This window comes from Lissotriton vulgaris, chromosome 9 (assembly GCF_964263255.1).
Source record: "Lissotriton vulgaris chromosome 9, aLisVul1.2, whole genome shotgun sequence".
NCBI classification, from domain to species: domain Eukaryota; kingdom Metazoa; phylum Chordata; class Amphibia; order Caudata; family Salamandridae; genus Lissotriton; species Lissotriton vulgaris.
Genome location: NC_141697.1, coordinates 1,229,285,381 through 1,229,308,719, shown reverse-complemented (window position 1 = coordinate 1,229,308,719; position 23,339 = coordinate 1,229,285,381). Strand labels below are relative to the sequence as shown.

At 50.1% G+C, this 23,339-nt stretch overlaps 1 protein-coding gene across 1 annotated transcript in view; it reads right to left on the bottom strand.

Annotated features, from left to right (window-relative positions):
- LOC147693120 (uncharacterized) overlaps positions 1–23,339 on the bottom strand; it is a 131,786-nt gene that overhangs the window by 20,437 nt on the left and 88,010 nt on the right. The window lies entirely within an intron of this gene.

Genomic DNA, 23,339 nt, shown 5'->3' with positions numbered 1-23,339 from the left:
TTAGCCCCCTGTCATACCCTTATTCCCATAAAAGTTACCTATAATATGACTGACAAAGGGCTTCGCACGAATAACAACCCCCAGGGGGGGCAACAGAAAGGGACATTGGACAATTACTTAATTAGGACCACATCGGCCATCGAATCCGGTATAGAAAGAGTAGAAAAGAGTCTCTGTAAAGAATCCGCATCCAGCAACCTCTCAGTTATGGAGCCACAAGACCAAACACAAACAAAAAAAATTTCTTTACTGAATGAACTAAATTTGCTTTGTAAAACTGTGTATACCAATGTTGATAACGGGAATGACTTAACTAATGCTTCTGCAGGTGCTTTGCGAAATACCAGCCCCCAATCTATTACTACTTTTGAACTAAACTCAAGCCATTCTGGTACTCCTTCTCTTTCAACACCTACAGACATTACACAACGACCAGTAAATGTTCAGGTATCCTATCCAAACAGAAAGCGCAAAGGGCCTAAACAGAGGGGAAAAGTAGCTAAATTACAAAGATTGCATGAAAGTCTCCTTTTAGGCATTAACAACAACCCTAAAACATCTGAGGTATGTTCAAACCTGGAGCCGACAACAATCATTACTACATCTGAACTACTGGCCCAGATTGAACTCCTGGTCAGGTCCTTAATTTCCCCATTGGAAAAAAGAATCGAGGCTATAGGGGAAAAGCTCTGCTCCATAGAGGAAACCACCAGGGCGAACCTAACAATCATTAAAAGTATTGAAGGAAAAAATCAAGTTGAGACCCTAGTCACTACCGATATCCCAATTCTCCCAGTACAAAGTAATATCGTTCATACTCATGCACTTGCCCCCAAAACATCTAAAACATTAGTCACATCAAACCTCCCGTTAACCCAGAGTCTTGCACCCAGAGACGGGCATTTTAAACCACTCACGCCAAAAAAGGGGAATTTCCAAATCCATGGTAACACGCAAAGAAGGGCTAAACATATAGATCTACCGCCGGAGGCAGCACCCTTTGTGTCCATCCTCTCGGGCGTGCCCGAGCTCACTAATAGCAAAATTGAAAGACCAGCAGACCTGGCAAACAAGGTGTCTTTCTGGTTGACAAAGAATAGACCCTTACCACCCAACATCGATGGAATTATCTTAAATGTTAGAAGGGTAGGGTGGTTGGGATCTATCCCCAAGGACATACCGGGAGACCTGGTTTTGGTCAACTTTAGGGACCCTCGAGTCATCCAACATCTCCGATGTTGGCAGTCATATATGGGAGATGGACCAATCAGAACATGGGAACTGCATGACTTTTACCCCAGGACTATATACCTGCCCCCTTGTAACAAAGCTGCTAGGGTCTGTTTACGATGAATTGTAAAAACGATTTTATTAGTAGAATGACTTGTTGTTAACCTTGTACAGATAGTGTCCTTGTAATGAATATAATTGATCTCTGCTTTTATTGTGTTTTTACCCTGTATGCTTTTATGAATTTTTCAACTAAATTCGAATAAAGCTTGTTGTTGACTGTTGACTGACTTAAGTTATTATTTTGTCTTAAAATGGGATTTTGTCTTAAATTAGTATTTTGTCTTAAATTAGGATTTTGTCTTAAGTTAGGATTTTGTCTTAAAACGAAAAATTAAGACAAAATCCTAATTTAAGATAAAATCCTAATTTAAGACAAAATACTAACTTTACTACTACTAAATGCCTTCTGTGAATACCAAAAGTATTAAGTTTAGGATTTTGTCTCAGATTACTTCTGTGAATCGGCCCCACTATCTTTACAGCACATCGGGCCCGATTCACAGAACCAATTTAAGACAAAATGCTAAACTTACTACTTTTGGTATTCACAGAAGTTAGGATTTTGTCTTAAATTTGTCTTAAAACAGACTTAAGACAAAATCCTAACTTAAGTCTTTCTTAAGTCTGTCTTAAGACAAACTTAAGACAAAATCCTAACTTGTGTGAATACCGAAAGTAGTAAGTTTAGGATTTTGTCTTAAGTTAGTTCTGTGAATCGGGCCCATCCTTCTCAAATCCTCCTGCCAAACCCTGCTCTCCATTGAATCAATCTGTAAGAAGATGGTGTAGTTGGTTCTAGCGCCTGGTGCCGTTTGTACCTGCTTTTGGCACTACACAAGTTTCAAAAATCACTGCCACTGCTGACAAGTTACATTTGGACTTTTTTTGTTGAAGTTATTTTATCATGATTCAAATCAAACCTGTGCCCATCTGATTACAAACACTGAGCATCACTGCAGTAAGTGCATTAACCACCTAATCTATTTTACTAATAGTGCACACTGAGCCGTGCTAAATACAACACAGATCTTAGCAACAGTACCTTAAACCCTAAGCAATCTTAAAACAGAGGTTCCAATGGAACTGTACAACAAGGGGGAGTCGTTTGTAGCCGCATATTAAGCCAGACACACTCAAGGCTATCACCTTAAAATCTATGTTGTAGATTTCTCGGGGCAGATTTACAATAACAGGCGCATCCCTATGCAGGGATGCGCCAGCTATTGTGCGTGACTCAAAAAAACCCTTGCTCCACCATCAATCAATCAATCAATCAATCAGTGACACTTATAAAGCGCGCTACATACCCGTAGGGTCTCAAGGCGCTGGGGAGGGGGGGTGCCGCTACTGCTCGAACAGCCAGGTCTTCAGCTTCTTCCTGAAGGAGAGGTGGTCTTGGGTCAGGCGCAGGTCGGACGGGAGGGAGTTCCAGGTCTTGGCGGCCAGGTAGGAGAAGGACCTTCCTCCTGTAGTCGCTCTTCGGATGCGGGGGACGGCGGCGAGGGCGTGGTTGGCTGATCGGAGGTGGCGTTTGGGCGCGTAGAAGTTGACTCGGCTGTTGAGGTAGCTCGGGCCTTGGTCGTGTAGGGCTTTGTGTGCGTGGGTGAGGAGGCGGAAGGTTATTCTCTTGTTGATGGGGAGCCAGTGAAGGTCTCTCAGATGTCCGGAGATGTGGCTGGATCGTGGGATGTCGAGGATGAGTCTGGCTGAGGCGTTTTGGATCCGCTGGAGTCTCTTCTGGAGCTTGGCGGTGGTCCCGGCGTAGAGGGCGTTGCCGTAGTCCAGTCGGCTGGTGACGAGGGCCTGGGTGACGGTCTTCCTGGTCTCTGAGGGGATCCACCAGAAGATCTTCCGTAGCATGCGTAGGATGTTGAAGCACGCCGAGGAGACGCTGTTGACTTGCCTGGTCATGGAGAGGGAGGAGTCCAGGATGAAGCCCAGGTTTCGTGCATGGTCTGTCGGTTTGGGTGCGGTGCCCAGGGCGGGAGGCCACCAGGAGTCGTCCCAGGCGGAGGGTGAAGAGCCCAGGATGAGGACCTCCGTCTTGTCCGAGTTCAGTTTCAGGCGGCTGGTCGTCATCCACTCGGCTACCTCTTTCATCCCTTCGTGCAGGTTGGCTCTGGCGGCGGCGGGGTTGTTGGTCAGGGAGAGGATCAGCTGGGTGTCGTCGGCGTAGGAGATGATGCTGAGGTGGTGTTTGCGTACGATGGCCGCGAGGGGGCTCATGTAGACGTTGAAGAGGGTGGGGCTCAGTGATGATCCTTGGGGGACGCCGCAGATGACTTCAGAGGCCTCTGACTTGTACGGTGGTAGGCGGACTCGCTGTGTTCTTCCGTCGAGGAAGGAGATGATCCATTCCAGCGCCTTGTCCTGGATACCGATGTTGCTGAGGCGCCGTGTTAGGGTGCGGTGGCAGACCGTGTCGAATGCCGCGGAGAGGTCTAGGAGGATGAGGGCCGCTGTTTCTCCATTGTCCATCAGGGCTCGGATGTCATCGGTGGCGGCGATGAGGGCGGTCTCGGTGCTGTGTTTGGCTCGGAAGCCGGACTGTGAGGGGTCGAGGGATCCGTTCGTCTCGAGGAAGGCGGCCATCTGCTTGTTGACGGTCTTCTCGATGACTTTGGCTGGAAACGGGAGGAGCGAGATGGGGCGGTAATTCTTGAGGTCGGTGGGGTCTGCTGTTGGTTTCTTGAGTAGAGCGCTGAGTTCGGCGTGTTTCCAGCTTTCGGGGAAGATGGCGGTGTCGAAGGATGTGTTGATGATGTCTCGCAGGTGGGGTGCGATGACAGCGTCGGCCTTGTTGAAGACGTGGTGAGGGCAGGGGTCGGTTGGTGATCCGGAGTGGATGGAGTTCATCGTGCGGATGGTGTCTTCTGTGCTGATCGGGGTCCAGGCGTGGAGGGTGGTGGTGGGGGGGGGTGGCAGGTCGGTCGTGGTGTGCGTTGGTTGGTTGTTGAAACTGCTGTGTATGTCCGTGATCTTGTTGTGGAAGTATGAGGCGAGGGAGTTGCAGAGGTCTTGCGATGGGGTGATGTCGTTGTTTCCTGCGCTGGGGTTGGAAAGCTCTTTCACGATGTTGAAGAGTTCCTTGCTGTTGTGTGCGTTGTTGTCCAACCGGTCCTTGAATGCTGTTCTCTTGGCGGCGCGGATCAGCTGGTGGTGTTTCCGGGTGGCCAGTTTGTAGGAGGTCCTGTTGTCCGGTGTCGGGTTCCTTTTCCAGACTTTCTCGAGGGCTCGGCAGTTCTTCTTGGAGCTCTTGAGTTCGTCGGTGAACCATGGGGCCTTCTTGCTGCCGGGTCTGCTGGGCGGGGTCCTCAGCGGGGCGAGTTCGTCTGCGCAGTTGCTGATCCACTTCGTGATGTTATCGGCGGCCTGGCTGGGGTTCGCTGAGCTGGCAGGAGGGTGTTGGCTCAGGGAGGTGGCGAGCTGGTCTGCTGTGATCTTGTTCCAGCTTCTGCGGGCGGTGTGTTGCTGGTGTTGGTGGGTCGTTGTTCTCTTGAAGGTGAAGTGGACGCAGCTGTGGTCCGTCCATTGAAGCTCTGTGGCGTGGCTGAAGTTGATGTCTGTGCTGGATGAGAAGACGGCGTCGAGTGTGTGTCCGGCGAGGTGGGTGGGGGTGGACACCAGTTGCTTGAGTCCCAGGTTGGCGAGGTTGTCGAGCAGGGTGCTGGTGTTGTGGTCGTTGTTGTTCTCCAGGTGGAAGTTCAGGTCCCCCAGGAGGATGTAGTCAGCGGAGGGGAGGGCATGCGGGCTGACGAAGTCGGCGATGTCCTCGCTGAATTGCGTGCGTGGTCCAGGGGGTCGGTAGATCAGGGTGCCTCTGAGGGTGGTGTTCGGGTTGGTGTGGATCTGGAAATGCAGGTGTTCGGCGCTGGTCAGGGTGTTGTCGGTGCTGGTCGTGAGACGGATGGTGTTCCTGTGGATGATGGCGATGCCTCCTCCCATCTGGTTGGCGTTGCGGTCCCTCCGGACGATCTTGTAGCCCTCTGGGATAGCGATGGCGATGTCGGGAGCTGAAGAGGCGTTCATCCAGGTCTCCGTGAGGAAGGCAACGTCAGGGGCTGTGGCGTCTAGGAGGTTCCAGAGTTCGATGGCGTGTCTGTGGACGGAGCGGGTGTTGAGCAGGATGCACTTGAGGTGGGTACTGCTGGCGTTCGACTTGGCGGGTGCTGGTGCGGGGCTGGTCCGGATGCAGGAGAACTTGCAGGCGTGGCAGCTGAAAGGTCCGTGGGTGCGTCTTGGAGTGGCTTGGTGGCATTCTGGGAGTCGGCCGGTGTTGAGTGCGGTGAGGGTGGCGGCGGAGTACGTCAGGCGGGTAGGTCGAGGTCTTCGAGGTCCAGGGGTCCTGGCGCTGGGCGCGGTCCGGTCGCGGACGGGCGCAGACGGGCTTACCTTTGGCGCGCCTTCGGCGCACAATCGGCGCGCCCGCTGCGCGTGACCGCTGCGCGTTCGCACGGTCGCCATTTAAGGCGAAGTGCGCGGGTGGGCGGGGCAGCTGGGAGGCGGGAGCGGGGAGGGTTACAGAAGAAAAAGGGGCGGGGACAAGCGGCGGTGGCGGGAAGGGAGGGCGGGGGGCGGCGCGGTAGGCGGACCACAAGGAAGGAGAGCGCACACGTTACAATACAAACAGGCAAAAATTAGCGACAAAAACGGGCAAAAACAGAGTAAAACACAGATCGGCAATACAAGCACAAATGCTTGACAAAACCAGGGAAAAAGCGGAAAAAGCACTCGCAGCGGCGGCATCCGGCAAACGAGGCACAAACGAGGCAGCAGTGAGGCAGAGGGCAGGCAAGGGGCACACGCAGCAGCTGGTGGCCGTGCGGCGCGGGGGTGTCCCACAAGTGGGTCACACTCACCTGCGTCGCACGGTCGCCATTTAAGGCCAAGTGCGCGGGTGGGCGGGGCAGCTGGGAGGCGGGAGCGGGGAGGGTTACAGAAGAAAAAGGGGCGGGGACAAGCGGCGGTGGCGGGAAGGGAGGGCGGGGGGCGGCGCGGTAGGCGGACAACAAGGAAGGAGAGCACACACGTTACAATACAAACAGGCAAAAATTAGCGACAAAAACGGGCAAAAACAGAGTAAAACACAGATCGGCAATACAAGCACAAATGCTTGACAAAACCAGGGAAAAAGCGGAAAAAGCACTCGCAGCGGCGGCAGCCGGCAAACGAGGCACAAACGAGGCAGCAGTGAGGCAGAGGGCAGGCAAGGGGCACACGCAGCAGCTGGTGGCCGTGCGGCGCGGGGGTGTCCCACAATGGATACACCACACTAACAAAGCGGCGCACCATGGCGCAAGGATAGACAGATGCGTGACGCATCTGTTGGCGTAAGGGTGACACAGTACTGGAGTTGTGTTGCAAGCGCAACGCAACTCCAGCACTGCTCAGGGGTGCCCTATACCTAATATGTTCCGTCACTCCTTATGCCTGGTTCAAACAGGCGTAAGGATTTGACCCAGCAGGGACGTAAAAGTGACTCAATGAAATCTTGTAGATGTCACTGCGTCACTTTTACGGGGATTCCTTGCTACCGAACGCTCACCCTGCATACATTATACCTGACGCAGGTATAATGTAGCGCAGGGCTTTACAATGTGACGCATCTAACTAGATGCGTCACGTTGTAAATATGTCGCATAGTGGCGCATTGCTTACGACGCCGCTGCATCACAAAAGTGACGCAACGGCGGCGTAAAAGTGTTGCATGGGGCTTGTAAATCTGCCCCCTCATCTGTACATTTTAGCATGCGCATAAGGGCAGTATATGATGACGTATTTCCCTGTGTTGAAGCGACCTGTCCTTTACTCACCCGCCATCTCCCCGGGTCATGCAGGCGTGTTGCAGCGCACACGTACAGAGGCATGACAGTGTCTCTGTCCCTGTGCTCCTGACACTACTCAACCAGAAGCAGACCCTCCCAAAATATGCAAAGAGGGTCCAAAGAGGGAAGAATCCTGGCCTCAAATAGTGAGGCCTTTCTGGGCCATTATTAGGGTGTATCTTCGAATTAAACCCGTGAATATTTTGTGAAATGTCATATATATGTGTAATATGGACAAATATATTTTATCAAAGCAAATCCTACCTGTTCCGGAAGCAATATTTACTAAATCAACCAGAAAAATCTCCTACGCATTATTTGAAATAATTATTTTTCTAATCTCAATTTCCACTCTTATTATTCCCACGGATCCGCCTATTTATTTAATGGCCACTGGAGAGCGACAAAGCACCAGGAATCCAATCCTTAATAAGGCTTGCTGCATAACAGGAAAAGGCTGAGGCACAAAATCCCATTACAGGAGAATGAAAAGTACAACATTCCTCGCAAGGGTCGAAATTTTAAAGCAGGACTCATCAGCACAGCATCCCCATCACACAATTCACCAACAGATACAACAGATCTGATCAGCAAAGAATCCCCTATCACAGCATCCATAGGAAGGACAGAAGGACTTCTAAGCACACCATCCCTATCACACCATCCCTGAGAAGGACAGCAGGACTCATCAGCACAGCATCTCTATCACAGCATCCATAGGAAGGACAGAAGGACTCACCAGCACAGCATCCCTATCACAGCATCCATAGGAAGGACAGAAGGACTCACCAGCACAGCATCCCTATCACAGCATCCATAGGAAGGACAGAAGGACTCACCAGCACAGCATCCCTATCACAGCATCCATAGGAAGGACAGAAGGACTCATCAGCACAGCATCCCTATCACAGCATCCATAGGAAGGACAGAAGGACTCATCAGCACAGCATCCCTATCACAGCATCCCTGGGAAGGACAGAAGGACTCATCAGCAGAGCATCCCTATCACAGCATCCCTATCACAGCATCCCTGGGAAGGACAGAAGGACTCATCGGCTGAGCATCCCTATCACAGCATCCATAGGAAGGACAGAAGGACTCATCAGCACAGCATCCCCTATCACAGCATCCATAGGAAGGACAGAAGGACTCATCAGCACAGCATCCCTATCACAGCATCCCTGGGAAGGACAGAAGGACTCATCAGCACAGCATCCCTATCACAGCATCCATAGGAAGGACAGAAGGACTCATCAGCACAGCATCCCTATCACAGCATCCCTGGGAAGGACAGCAGGACTCATCAGCACAGCATCCCCTCTCACAATGCTGTTCCCATGTCTGCAGCACTTCATGTTGCTCTCTCACCCATTTGCTTCTCTCCCACTCCTCCCTTCTATGCTGTGCTCATCCTTGTTTGTTTCTCGCCTCCCACATTGTTTACCACCCAATTGTCCCCAACCCCACAACTCCACATTCCCCTCTTTAGCCCTTGTGCTTCTTCTTTTCCCCAGCGCCCCCTGTTCCTCTCTCTTGATCCTGTTGCTACCCCCACCCTACGTATTGCTTACCCTACCGTACCTTCCATGCTGCTTCTGCCCCCTCACTCTTTGTAGTGCTTCAGCTTAGCCACTGTTTTGCTTCTTTCCCCTGCCCTCTGCAGGGTTTTCTCTTGTGTCCCCTGCCTTCTGTGGTGTTTTCTCTTATTTTCCTTGCTCTCTGTAGTGTTTTCTCTTATTTCCCATGTCCTCTGTGGTGTTTATGCTTCTTTCCCCTGACCACTGTGGTGTGTATGCTTCTTTCCCCTGACTTCTGTGATGTTTTTGCTTCTTTCCTCTGACCTCTGTGGTGTTTTTGCTTCTTTCCCCTGACCTCTGTGGTGTTTTTGCTTCTTTCCCCTGGCATCTGTGGCGTTTATGCTTCTTTCCCCTGACTTCTGTGGTGTTTTTGCTTCTTTCCCCTGACCTCTGTGGTGTTTTTGCTTCTTTCCCCTGACCTCTGTGGTGTTTTTGCTTCTTTCCCCTGACCTCTGTGGTGTTTATGCTTATTTACCCTGACCTCTGTGGTGTTTATGCTTATTTCCCCTGACCTCTGTGGTGTTTTTGCTTCTTTCCCCTGACCTCTGTGGTGTTTTTGCTTCTTTCCCCTGACCTCTGTGGTGTTTATGCTTCTTCCCCCTGACCACTGTGGTGTTTATGCTTCTTTCCCCTGACCTCTGTGGCGTTTATGCTTCTTTCCCCTGACCTCTGTGGTGTTTTTGCTTCTTTCCCCTGACCTCTGTGGTGTTTTTGCTTCTTTCCCCTGACCTCTGTGGTGTTTTTGCTTCTTTCCTCTGACCTCTGTGGTGTTTTTGCTTCTTTCCCCTGACCTCTGTGGTGTTTTTGCTTCTTTCCCCTGGCATCTGTGGCGTTTATGCTTCTTTCCCCTGACTTCTGTGGTGTTTTTGCTTCTTTCCCCTGACCTCTGTGGTGTTTTTGCTTCTTTCCCCTGACCTCTGTGGTGTTTTTGCTTCTTTCCCCTGACCTCTGTGGTGTTTATGCTTATTTACCCTGACTTCTGTGATGTTTTTGCTTCTTTCCCCTGACGTCTGTGATGTTTTTGCTTCTTTCCCCTGACCTCTGTGGCGTTTATGATTCTTTCCCCTGACTTCTGTGGTGTTTTTGCTTCTTTCCCCTGACCTCTGTGGTGTTTTTGCTTCTTTCCCCTGACCTCTGTGGCGTTTATGCTTCTTTCCCCTGACCACTGTGGCGTTTATGCTTCTTTCCCCTGACTTCTGTGGTGTTTTTGCTTCTTTCCCCTGACCTCTGTGGTGCCCCTGACCTCTGTGGTGTTTTTGCTTCTTTCCCCTGACTTCTGTGATGTTTTTGCTTCTTTCCCCTGACCTCTGTGGTGTTTATGCTTCTTTCCCCTGACTTCTGTGGTGTTTTTGCTTCTTTCCTCTGACCTCTGTGGTGTTTTTGCTTCTTTCCCCTGACCTCTGTGGTGTTTATGCTTCTTTCCCCTGACCTCTGTGGTGTTTTTGCTTCTTTCCCCTGACTTCTGTGATGTTTTTGCTTCTTTCCCCTGACCTCTGTGGCGTTTATGCTTCTTTCCCCTGACTCCAGTGGTGTTTTTGCTTCTTTCGCCTGACCGCTGTGGTGTTTTTGCTTCTTTCCCCTGACCTCTGTGGTGTTTTTGCTTCTTTCCCCTGATCTCTGTGGTGTTTATGCTTCTTCCTTCTGATCACTGTGGTGTTTATGCTTCTTTCCCCTGACCTCTGTGGTGTTTTTGCTTCTTTCGCCTGACCGCTGTGGTGTTTTTGCTTCTTTCCCCTGACCTCTGTGGTGTTTTTGCTTCTTTCCCCTGATCTCTGTGGTGTTTATGCTTCTTCCTTCTGATCACTGTGGTGTTTATGCTTCTTTCCCCTGACCTCTGTGGCGTTTATGCTTCTTTCCCCTGACTTCTGTGATGTTTTTGCTTCTTTCCCCTGACGTCTGTGATGTTTTTGCTTCTTTCCCCTGACCTCTGTGGCGTTTATGATTCTTTCCCCTGACTTCTGTGGTGTTTTTGCTTCTTTCCCCTGACCTCTGTGGTGTTTTTGCTTCTTTCCCCTGACCTCTGTGGCGTTTATGCTTCTTTCCCCTGACCACTGTGGCGTTTATGCTTCTTTCCCCTGACTTCTGTGGTGTTTTTGCTTCTTTCCCCTGACCTCTGTGGTGCCCCTGACCTCTGTGGTGTTTTTGCTTCTTTCCCCTGACTTCTGTGATGTTTTTGCTTCTTTCCCCTGACCTCTGTGGTGTTTATGCTTCTTTCCCCTGACTTCTGTGGTGTTTTTGCTTCTTTCCTCTGACCTCTGTGGTGTTTTTGCTTCTTTCCCCTGACCTCTGTGGTGTTTATGCTTCTTTCCCCTGACCTCTGTGGTGTTTTTGCTTCTTTCCCCTGACTTCTGTGATGTTTTTGCTTCTTTCCCCTGACCTCTGTGGCGTTTATGATTCTTTCCCCTGACCTCTGTGGTGTTTTTGCTTCTTTCGCCTGACCGCTGTGGTGTTTATGCTTCTTTCCCCTGACCTCTGGTATTTTTGCTTCTCTCCTCTATTGCTCCCTTCCCCACTGTGCCATTTGTGTTGCTTCCACCTACAGGGGATCAGTAAATAAAAATAAAAGTGCCTCTGTCATTTTGTAGGCACATGCAGTTTTGTTGCGCGCACCTACAAAATGAGGAAGGCAGTCAGGTTATAGCACCTATTTTTTGTTTACTCCTTAGCCAGGCTGCACAGCATCGGTGATGTTGTACGGCATCTCTAAAAAGTATTGCAAATCCAACACATCCTAAAGGCAAGACCTCTTGGCTTTGACAATGCTTGTCTTTTTGGTTGAGCCAAACTGTTCTTCAGTTATCGACCAGTAAAAGAGAACGATTTCGAAGATGCTGCTGCCTGAATGGAGTGGGGCTTAAGGGTAGGCCTGGACGGAGTTTGCGGAGTTACTCTGCGGAGTGACAAAAAAACTCCACCAAGCTACGCTTAGTTCTGCAAGCGGCGGAGTGCATTACCTCACGCCGTTTGCACTCGATTTTTAGTGCAGGTGTTTGTCCCTCACTGTAAAATCAGCGCGAATGGCATCTTGCACAGCGCAAAAGCGTGCTGTTTCTTTCTGCTGCTCGAGTAGATGTTTTCCTCGAGCGACAGCTTCCTCAACGCGAACAAAAGGTTTCTCAACGTGAGCAGTAGCGACCATCCGTGACCTTCCGCATTGAGAAATCTCACTGGGAAGCGGTCTAGCATTGGCGTTTCCTCGCTCAGACTTGCTAACTTACCACAAGCACACGTAAGGGAAAAACTCCCCTCTACGAGTTTTTGGGAACTCTGATGATTGCGAGAAACTCCACGAACGGAGCAAAGTTCCCTGCCCCGGCCTACTTAAGGGAGGCCTCCCCTGCAAGCAGTTCCCTCCACTGATGCTATATCTTTGAGGACGGACCCGTGAGGAGAGACCTCTGAGACTGTACACTACTGCCTGCCTGTGGCTGCTTATCGACCAAAATCAGACCCCCCTCCACCCACTCCCCTCCCACCGCTCACCCCATTGCAGGTGGTCTAGCAAAGCAGGCTAATGAAGCATTTTTCGGACCACTCTGCTGACAGGGAGGGCCTGGAGCTAGCTGTATTCCCCCAAACCCCATCCACCGCAGTGTACTGTGGTCCCTGCCTTCAGTCATGCAATCATTGCAAACTTTATCCACTAGGTGGCGGAGCTCCCAAACATTTCTCATGCAGCGAATGACAGTTTAACTCCAGCGGTTTTAACTCAGTAGTCAGTCGGAGTTAGCATAAAGATGGACCTATCTTTTATTTATAGTTAACCCCCTAATACCATTATCTTAAGCAGGGGCTACCCTTTAATCTTATTATTTACAAAAACATCTGATTCCCTTCGGATCCCTCATCAACAGTCTTTTCCCTTACAAAAGTTGGCCTCTCAGATGTTCCGCAGCTGCCATGCCATTAAACCCTTGTTACCAGGATCACTCTTCACATCATCAAGGGAGGCAATAAATGCCCACCAACAAGCATAGAACTCTGAGGACAAGCTATGCACTCCTGGCATGGGAATCATGCAGCGACCTGGTCACAGATCTGTCCATGTGTGTTTGAAGGACACGACAGGGACACGACAGGCAGAGGCCCGATGTTAAGGACAGGCGCCTTAAACAAGCATTGGAAATGCAATAGGTCTCGCAGCATTAGAGTTAGTGCTTTTAGAATTGTTTATGGTTTTTTTTGTAAATCTTTAGCATTTTTGTTTCCTGTAGCCAATGCTAAAGAATTAAAAAAAAAAAGCCATAAACATTTCTAAAAGCTCTAACTCAAATGCTCCGAGACCTATTGCACTGTGTGAGGGTGAGGGGTTGAGGGTGAGTGAGGGTGAGGGTGGGTGAGGGTGGGTGAGGGTGAGTGAGGGTGAGTGAGGGGTTGAGGGTGAGTGAGAGTGAGGGTGAGTGAGGGTGAGTGAGAGTGAGGGTGAGTGAGGGTGAGAGTGGGTGAGGGTGAGTGAGGGTGAGGGTGAGTGAGGGTGAGTGAGGGTGAGGGTGAGTGAGGGTGAGGGTGGGTGAGGGTGAGTGAGTGAGGGTGAGGGTGAGTGAGGGTGAGCGTGAGTGAGGGTGAGGGTGAGTGAGGGTGAGGGTGAGTGAGGGTGAGGGGTTGATGTTGAGGGGTTGAGGGTGAGTGAGGGTGAGTGAGGGGTTGAGGGTGAGTGAGGGTGAGAGTGGGTGAGGGTGAGTGAGGGTGAGGGTGAGTGAGGGTGAGGGTGAGTGAGGGTGAGGGTGAGTCAGGGTGAGGGTGAGTGAGTGAGGGTGAGTGAGGGTGAGGGTGAGGGTGAGTGAGGGTGAGGGTGAGTGAGGGTGAGGGTGAGTGAGGGTGAGGGGTTGATGTTGAGGGGTTGAGGGTGAGTGAGGGGTTGAGGGTGAGTGAGAGTGAGGGTGAGTGAGGGTGAGTGAGAGTGAGGGTGAGTGAGGGTGAGAGTGGGTGAGGGTGAGTGAGGGTGAGGGTGAGTGAGGGTGAGTGAGGGTGAGGGTGAGTGAGGGTGAGGGTGAGTGAGGGTGAGGGTGAGTGAGGGTGAGTGAGGGTGAGGGTGAGTGAGGGTGAGGGTGAGTGAGGGTGAGGGTGAGGGGGAGTGAGGGTGAGGGTGAGTGAGGGTGAGGGTGAGTGAGGGTGAGTGAGGGTGAGTGAGGGTGAGGGTGAGGGGTTGATGTTGAGGGGTTGAGGGTGAGTGAGGGTGAGTGAGGGGTTGAGGGTGAGTGAGGGTGAGGGTGAGTTAGGGTGAGGGGTTGAGGGTGAGTGAGGGTGAGGGTGGGGGGTTGAGGGTGAGTGAGGATGAGTGAGAGTGAGGGTGAGGGGTTGAGGGTGAGTGAGGGTGAGGGTGGGGGGTTGAGGGTGAGGGGGTGAGTGAGGGTGAGTGAGGGTGAGTGAGGGTGAGTGAGGGTGAGTGAGGGTGAGTGAGGGTGAGTGAGGGTGAGTGAGTGAGGGTGAGTGAGGGTGAGTGAGTGAGGGTGAGTGAGGGTGAGTGAGTGAGGGTGAGTGAGAGTGAGGGTGAGGGGTTGAGGGTGAGTGAGGGTGGGTGAGGGTGAGTGAGGGTGAGTGAGGGTGAGGGGTTGAGGGTGAGTGAGGGTGAGTGAGGGTGAGGGGTTGAGGGTGAGGGGTTGAGGGTGAGTGAGGGTGAGTGAGGGGTTGAGGGTGAGTGAGTGTGAGGGGTTGAGGGTGAGTGAGGGTGAGGGGTTGAGGGTGAGTGAGTGTGAGGGTGAGTGAGGGTGAGGGAGTGAGGGTGAGTGAGGGGTTGAGGGTGAGTGAGGGTGAGGGGTTGAGGGTGAGTGAGGGTGAGGGTGAGTGAGGGTGAGGGTGAGTGAGGGTGAGTGAGGGTGAGGGTGAGTGAGGGTGAGTGAGGGTGAGGGTGAGTGAGGGTGAGGGTGAGTGAGGGTGGGTGAGGGTGAGTGAGGTGCTGAGTGGTGCTGTGGTGGTGCTGAGTGGTGCTGTGGTGGTGCTAAGTGATAATGTGGTGGTGCTGAGTGGTGGTGCTGAGTGGTGCTGAGTGGTGCTGAGTGGTGCTGTGGTGGTGCTGAGTGGTGGTGCTGAGTGGTGGTGCTGAGTGGTGGTGCTGAGTGGTGGTGCTGAGTGGTGGTGCTGAGTGGTGGTGCTGTGGTGGTGCTGAGTGATAATGTAGTGGTGCTGGTTGGTGCTGTGGTGGTGCTGAGTGGTGCTGAGTGATAATGTGGTGGTGCTGAGTGATAATGTGGTGGTGCTGAGTGGTGCTGTGGTTGTGCTGAGTGGTGCTGTGGTTGTGCTGAGTGATAATGTGGTGGTGCTGAGTGATAATGTGGTGGTGCTGAGTGATAATGTGGTGGTGCTGAGTGATAATGTGGTGGTGCTGAGTGATAATGTGGTGGTGCTGAGTGATAATGTGGTGGTGCTGAGTGATAATGTGGTGGTGCTGAGTGATAATGTGGTGGTGCTGAGTGATAATGTGGTGGTGCTGAGTGATAATGTGGTGGTGCTGAGTGATAATGTGGTTGTGCTGAGTGGTGCTGTGGTTGTGCTGAGTGATAATGTGGTGGTGCTGAGTGATAATGTGGTGGTGCTGAGTGATAATGTGGTGGTGCTGAGTGGTGCTGTGGTTGTGCTGAGTGGTGCTGTGGTTGTGCTGAGTGATAATGTGGTGGTGCTGAGTGATAATGTGGTGGTGCTGAGTGATAATGTGGTGGTGCTGAGTGATAATGTGGTGGTGCTGAGTGATAATGTGGTGGTGCTGAGTGATAATGTGGTGGTGCTGAGTGATAATGTGGTGGTGCTGAGTGATAATGTGGTGGTGCTGAGTGATAATGTGGTGGTGCTGAGTGATAATGTGGTGGTGCTGAGTGATAATGTGGTGGTGCTGAGTGATAATGTGGTGGTGCTGAGTGATAATGTGGTGGTGCTGAGTGATAATGTGGTTGTGCTGAGTGGTGCTGTGGTTGTGCTGAGTGATAATGTGGTGGTGCTGAGTGATAATGTGGTGGTGCTGAGTGATAATGTGGTGGTGCTGAGTGATAATGTGGTGGTGCTGAGTGATAATGTGGTGGTGCTGAGTGATAATGTGGTGGCGCTGAGTGATGATGTAGTGATGTAGAGGGCAGAAAGGCACAACAAGTGCAAATTTCTTTTAAAACCATCCCTATTTATACATTTTACCTGGCACCCTTGGCTGTGTGTGTGCGCGCAGTGCCGGTGTGTGCGCGCAGTGCCGGTTTGTTGTGTGCGCAGTGCCGGTGTGTGTGTGAAGTGCCGGTGTGTGTGTGTGAAGTGCCTGTGTGTGTGAGCTGCATCTGTGTGTGTGAGCAGTGTCTGTGTCTGTGTGTGTGTGAACAGTGCCTGTGTGTGAACAGTGCTTGTGTGTGAACAGTGCCTGTGTGTGTGAGCAGCCTGTGTGTCTGAGAGCATTGTGTGTGTGTGACAGTAACTTGTGTGTGTGAGGGCAGTGTGTGTCAATGCAACGGGGCTCATGTTATCGACCTCAGAAGCATTAAAAGTGTGTGTCTTGGAACGTCTGAGGGCAGCTCGTGTTACAAGCTTGCTTTGAAGATGGTCATGCAGTGCTGGGAGTGGAGCAGATGGTCCTGTTTATGACCTGCAGAGCGCGTGTGAAGTGGGCACGGATGAAGTGACTGGGGGGTGAGGGGTGTGCAGCCTGGTGTGCTGAAGCCTGGCAGCAGAGGCGGCGCGCGCCAGCAGAGGCGGCGCCTGCACACAAATTGGCTAAGTGGCTAAGTGGCTGGTGGCAAATGGACGCACATCAAAGGAGCCGCGAAAGTAGCATGCAAGCAGAGGGCTTTTTTATTTATTTCCACTCATCTGTACTAGTGTTCGTGCTCAAATGACCCCAGATTACACGTAAATTATACATGATGAAAGGCCAAGAAATGATGTTGGGTTACTCCCACAATATATGTACAGTTCATGAATGTGCAATTTGTTGTTTGCTGATAGCTGGATTAATAAAGCTAGCTCAGAGGGTTAAAGCGCTGACGACCGATCTACCTGTGATATGCAGTTAACACGCTGGAGACCCTTAGGGCCGACGCAGCCTCTCATGTTTCTGCGGTCGATAAAATGAGCAGCTGGGTTTATGTGCACATATAAAATAAATTAGTCTCTATTTTCTTAGTATTATTACAGTTAAAGTGTAGGCTGTTTTTCTGCATTTAGTTCAATATACACTGCTATAACCAGTGTCGCACGTTTAGTTATAATGTTTCTGATTGTCAGTTAGTTTTCGGGTGGATTAACTTTCTTCTTTAATCCTTCAGTGTTGTCTTGTATTGTTTTATACGCATGTCAATGTTTGTTGGTGAGTTTAGTACACAAATTCGGTATGTCTGCATTTGGTACAGTTTTGGGTCTTTCGTGTTTTTTAGAAACGGATGGAAGGCTTCTTGTGGTGATTGTGAGTTAAACAATTGCCCGTGCGACTGTTCCTTGTGCGTTGTTTCAGAGTCGTAAGAAAGGTAATTTAAAGGGAAAAAAGAAGGAAGAAAAAGAATTACGCTTTGAGAGAAGGAAACTGTGGAGTACAGGGAAAGAAGAAGTAAGCCCTGAAGTGAGAGAAGGACTGTCATAGGGAGGATGAGGAAGACGAGGCAGACTGAGGCAGCTGGAGAATAATGGAACGTGAGAGAGTGATGCGTGGGCAGAGAGAAGGCAGGCGCTGGAGAGGGAGGGGGTGGGATGCCTGCGAAAGGGACGACACACAGAGCGAATAGAGGTTACCATGAGGATCAGAGAGAAGAAAGGTCATTTAAAGGGAAATATTAAAATAAAGAAAAATAATGAAGAAAACAGAGCACTAATTAAAAAGTGAGAGATGGGCGAATGAAAGAAACCGTGAAAAGAAATGGAAAGGAAGGAAGCAGTAAGTCGGCAGGCTGGGAAATGCTCTCGGCATTGCGATTTGCAGAAATAGAAGACAGACGCATTTTGTTGACAGTGGTGGGTGCGAAAGCGTCTACCTGGTCAAGTTCAATGAACTTTAATTATATTTTGAGAGAGCAGATCACCCCCAGGGAGAGGCTGAAGTTACCTTTGGCGAAGGATGGCCGCGCACGGAAGGAGTCTGCCTCAGAATGTGAGCAACTGGGAACTTGTATGGGCAAAGGGCAATAAAGACTAGAATCACATTATGGTGCTCTCATTAGGGGGCTGCAAAATATGTCTCGGATGAGTCGCAGACCGATTAGCTGATACTGTTTAGTTGCTTTGATTTGGTGGTGTCTCTGCACATAAGACAGAGGGATCTGCGGCTTCTGGACATTGGGATGGGGTGGTAAGGCGTCGAGGGTAGCATTGTTGTGTGATGTTCATAAAAGGGCGCTAGAGGGTATCAACCACCACCCCGGGAAGACCTGTAATTGTGTGAGGTACGGGGTTTGGGGGTGAGTTACAGAGAGGGTAGAACGGGAGTTGCCTCCCCATAGGCGATTTCGAAGAGGGGAAATCTGCATGTCACTTAGCAGCTGATGCCATGTGCTTTCGTTTTTTTGATCCAGACGTAATATATATATTACTAATTCACTTTGCATAAAAAGGCTTCAAGTTTGATCTTTTTCATTTTAAGCAAGTTGGCTCTAAAACGCAGCTGACTCGGTGTACCCTGGGCATCTGCAGAGTGGCCCGTGGAGACCCTAGCATCATCAAATTGCTCTAGAGAGTGAAGGCCATGCTAAGATTGCTGCCTTTCAAAACCCGTGTTTGAAATAGAAATAATGAAGTTCTGGCACTCATAATATCCGAGTACCGGGCTGTTTGCTCCGGAAAAGGTCTGCTCCCATTGGAAGCATCCTGCTGAGGAGTACAGTCACCCCTACCCTCCACCTTTAAAAAACAAGTTAAAAGGAGACTAAAGTGAAAGTACGGCCGGCAGGCCGTGAATAATTAGGGGGTGACAAATGCGCTGGGAGGGCTGCCTTTGATGTGGGAATGCGAGGCAGGCAGGCAGGCGGCTGGTGGCATTGTGCACGCGCTTCATGCACTGCAAGGAATCGCCAGCCAGTGGTGGTGTGGATAAAGACTGGATAAGCCCCTATAGAGCTTGCCAGCTGTGCTGCGCACAACAGGCGAGCCCTAAAAAGGACACTTTCCAGCAGGACTTACGCGCAGGGTCAGCCCTTTCTCACAGGAATCCAAGAAAAAAAACATTAGAGTCACACTACCGCCACACCATGCAGGAAAACTAAAAAAAAACAAAAGAAATGTGGGAATCATCTGAATAGAAAGACCCTAATACCTTAATGAGTAATTTATGAAAAATTAAAGTGACAAGATCAGAAAGATCTGTTACTCCAACAAGAAGTTGAATGTATTAAGTTTTTGGAAGGGTTGAGAAGAAACATTATTCCAGAAAATGCTGTAAAAGTAAATAAAGGATAGCTTAATCAAATACATAATCTCACAAGTGATTTGTTAACACAAGTATTGGCAAGCACAACTATTAGACAACTATTAGCGAAGAGACAAATGTGTTTGTATACAAAGTTCAAAGAGAAAGTACAGGAGTGTCTTTGGTGGTCAAATGGGAACGAAAACCTGAGCAGGTATTCATCTTAGTATACAATGTGTTGAGGTCAACAGTGTTCAACCCTAAGCAATTACATAGGTCATCATCAGGACAATAGATTTAGGAAGCACAAACAATTCTTAAAACATCCAGGCAACAATGGTATAAGACACCTTTGATTATTAAAGAAGATTAAATGACATGGCTGTAGTCAACATCAATGGAAGAAATCCAGAAACACACCTGACAAAATCTATCTCCATAGACTCAAAAAGACCAACAAACCCTCCATCAAGCAAAAACAAAATACCTTATTACTCAAACAGGATCACGTTGAGTTCCCACATGGGTAGAAATTAAGCCTGGGCGGTAAATTCCGTTCCGCTCGCCAAATTTGCAGAATTTGGGTAATTTTGCGTTCCGCGGAGAATGCGGAAATGCCAAAAATTCCTCGATCCGCTGAATTTTTTGCATGTTTGCACTTTCAAAATGCGTGTTCGTGAGATATTTCTTCCCGAGCACGCAAACAGCGTTCGCGAACAGGGAAAAAGCATCATGAACGTGCGGAACAAGCAATTCCGCATGTTTTCAGAACTTTTGCGTGCTCGCAGACATTTTTTACCATTTCGCAGAGCTTTGCGTAGCTCAACTATGCAAATTCTGCCCACCCCTAGTAGAAATGCAGCAGGAGCCTCAACCTAGTAAGAGAAACTCGAAAGACGACTCCGTTCATGACGTTCTTTGCAGATCACTGTATGACCAAGCAAAGATGCTGGAACTTTGCCTCTATCTCGATGCCCGCTCTCTCCTGCCATGGGCCAAAACAAAGGGGTCTATTCACAAACTTAGTTTTCTAGAACATTGGTAGTACTAAACTAATACTACTAACTAACGTTCTATAAAACGCTACTCACATATCTACGTGTGGAGGTTTCGCCTTCACCTATCCTACCATTTTCTCTGGAGAGATCTCTACCATGATTACGGGGTCTCCTAACATGCACGGATGTATTTTAGTAGTAAATGTGTGAGAGGCAGGGAGGAGTGGCTAGAAAAGGGGACTATTTATCACTAAAGAGGAGGGGTGACGTTGTACGTCTTGCGCATGCGCACAGGCAGGACGTACAACGTAGGAGTTTTTTCATAGAAAAAGGGCGGCGAGGAGCAGGAAGGAGAGCGGCCAGGAAGAGGAGGAGGCAGCCACGCAGGTAAGTGCCTTCTTTTTTAATTTATTAGGGAGGGAGAGAGAGCGGCGTTCCACAAAGTTTTTTTCAAACTCCGTGGAACTCCGTGTAGAGGCACTACGCCAGCTCCGCCCGGCCTTATTTAGAGGAACTACGCCAGCTCCGCCCGCCCTTACTTAGAGGCACTATGCCAGCTCCGCCCACCCTTACTTAGACGCACTACGCCAGCTGCGCCTGCCCTTGCTTAGAGGCCCTACGCCAGCTGCGCCCGTCCTTACTTAGAGGCACTACGCCAGATGCTCCCGCCCTTACTTAGAGGCACTACTCCTGCTGCGCCCACCCTTACTTAGAGGCACTATGCCAGCTGCGCCCGCCCTTACTTAGAGGCACTACGCCAGCTGCGCCCGCCCTTACTTAGGATCAGTGGGCCCGATTCACAGAATGAACTTAAGACTCAATCCTAAACTTACTACTGTTTTGGTATTCACAGAATGCACTTACTACTTTTGGTATTCACAGAAGTTAGGATTTTGTCTTAAGTTTGTCTTAAGACAAACTTAAGACAGACTTAAGACAAAATCCTAACTTCTGTGAATACCAAAAGTAGTAAGTTCATTCTGTGAATGCCAAAAGTATTAAGTGCATTCTGTGAATACCAAAATAGTAGTAAGTTTAGGATTGAGTCTTAAGTTCATTCTGTGAATCGGGCCCCTTGTCTGTTGAGACCACTAGAACTAATAGACTAGAAAGACATTGACAAGCAGTGAGCCCTAGGGCCGTCTCAATAGGACCCTCTCCCTGGGACCCTCTCCAAAGATCCTCTACCTAGGGCCCTCCTCCTAGGACCCTCTCCCTAGGGCCCTCTCCCTAGGGTGCACTCCGTAGTGTGGAATTTTAGTTTATGGACTGAACATCATCTGCGCCAGCTTGTCACCCACGTACAACATGCACGATCGCCATTTTAGGCATCATGGTCTCCCTGTCCACAGTCAGTCGCCAGCGCGCCCCTCTCACCCAGCGAGCATCCTCCGCGCACCCTGGCTCCCCCTTCCTCCCCCTCATGAGCATGACCCTTCCGCATGACCCTGTCCTTGGGAGTCACGCCTGCGCCTGACCAGCATCTCCTCTCCTCCCATGAATGCCCCTCTGTTGGTAAACCTTCCCTCCACGCCCGATTGTCCATGCGGCATGAATACCACTCCTTTGATGACCCCTTCCCCGTGTCCAGCTGTCCACACAGGTCCGAGGCCATCGCCTTAGCTGGGAGATATCTTTTTACTGCCCTTTTGTATGGAGACACTCTTCTTCAAAAGACCCTCTATTGATCGAGACCTCCCCACCCCACGGGATATGATCAGGCGCACACATCCTAAGAATCGGCAGAACACTCAGCTGCGCGATGACCCCCTCCTCTTATCAGCAGGTTGAGGATCTCTATTGTAAAGGCATGTGGGGTGGGATTGACACGAGGATTACGGGGATATCTTTTTTCCCTTACTCCACAATGTTCTGTTTGTAATAAAGAAAGGTCACATGCCATAAACCAGTGTATAAGAGGCCAGGCCTCCGAGAGGCTGTTAGAGCACCTCGAGACGATACCTTGTTGTCTGATCTGATGTGTTCTGCTCCGTCGGAATAAACTTCTGTTTTCCTGCCTTCTGGTCTCCGGCGCCTGCCTCATTGCTTGATAATTTGAATGGTACAAGGGCGGTTAGCGCCGGGCAAGTCTTGAGAAAGGTCCTAGCCCTACCTTTTTCCACAATTGGCGTCCCAAAGCGTGGGGCCCATCAGCGACACGTGGATCCAGTGGGAGAGGTCCCGACGACAGAGTGAACGACTGCAACGATCGGGAAGAGCTCGTGTCCGATAGACCCTCGTCTGACAGCCGATCATCCGACCTTCACTAGTTCCGAACAGACCTCTCTCGAGTGATCTACGGTCCTGACTGGGAACCATCAGGAGTGCCACGGGCATCACGAAGGAGAGAGGACGATCGGGCGCTGGATCCAGAGGACAGGAAACCGTCCATGCGGTCCGGGTAAGGTCGTGTAAACACGACGAATTGAGAAAAATTGTTTTGTTTGGATAATACTAGTATTACGCTTTGTTGAAACCTCTGGAGATTCACTGTCTGCAAACGGGGAAAAACAAACAGGCTCTCTCTTTGCAAGCAGTGAAGGATAGGTAACGCAGACTTTTGTCCCCGTTGTAATCCGTCGTGCCTATCTTCCTCCCCCACTGTTTCCCGAACTGTCGTTCGTGGATTATTGACTGGAGATTCTTTGTCTGCAAACAGGGAAGAACAAGGTCTCTCTTTGCAGGTAGAGAAAGAGTGGGTAGCGATAGCTTTTCGTGCCCACTTATTCTCCCCACTGATTTGTTTGATTGGCCGATTATTCGGTATTGGTTCGTTTGAGGTATTCACCGCCGGCAAACAACGGAGAATAGAAATATTCTGTCTAGTCTTTGCCCGCCGTGATAAGATAGGTAGTGCAGACTTTTGTCCCCGTTGTAATCCGTCATGCCTGTCTTCTCCCCACTGGTTGGTAGCCTGTTTAGCCCGGACCGCTTATTAGAGATGAACCATCCAGCTCCACTGGAGGGCACCCCTAATAAGGACATGTTCACTAAGTATGGACTAGTCGCTATAGCTTATACTAAGTTATGGCATAAATATACGAAAAAGAACCCCGAAAGTCAGTGGCCACTGATAGGTTCCTTTAATGAAAATAAAATAAAAACATTAGAAATAGCGCTCCAGAAGAATAAGACCACGCCCACTATGCTCGACAGTATCGGCATGTGGCGCAAAGAAACGGAACAACGAAAGAAAAGAGAGGAAGCAAAAATAGGGAAAGAATTACGAAAGGCAGCCCACCTAGCCGCAAAGCAACTAGAAGAAGAAATAAAAGAAAGAAAGGAAGCTACACAAAACCAAGAATCAGGGTCGACAGGTCAATGTCCTGTTAGGACCCCCTCT